This window comes from Myotis davidii, unplaced genomic scaffold (genome assembly GCF_000327345.1).
Source record: "Myotis davidii unplaced genomic scaffold, ASM32734v1 scaffold326, whole genome shotgun sequence".
NCBI lineage: Eukaryota > Metazoa > Chordata > Mammalia > Chiroptera > Vespertilionidae > Myotis > Myotis davidii.
The window spans coordinates 131,897-132,112 of NW_006296626.1; the positions used below are offsets into that span (position 1 = coordinate 131,897).

The 216-nt window shown below is 71.3% G+C and overlaps 1 protein-coding gene across 1 annotated transcript in view; it reads right to left on the bottom strand.

The window, feature by feature from the left end:
• Nucleotides 1-216, bottom strand: part of TNNT1 (troponin T type 1 (skeletal, slow)) — a 10,254-nt gene that overhangs the window by 6,876 nt on the left and 3,162 nt on the right. The gene's annotated exons all lie outside the window — the stretch shown is intronic.

Below are 216 nucleotides of genomic sequence, written 5' to 3' on the forward strand. Positions count from 1 at the left end.
CCCCGCAAACCCCACCCCTTCTGCAGCCGCCCCTCCCGGCGGGGAGGGGGCGGGGAGAAGGCTTGGGTGTCGGTCCCTTTAAGGAGGAAGGGAAAGGGCTCAAGTCGCCGCTGGGCGATTCCCTTCCCGACCGCCAGGGGGCGCGCGCTCTCGCGGCTTAAAGGACCGCGTTCCGGGCGGGGCGGGAGAGAGTCCCTGGGGACGTCTGGTTCCCGA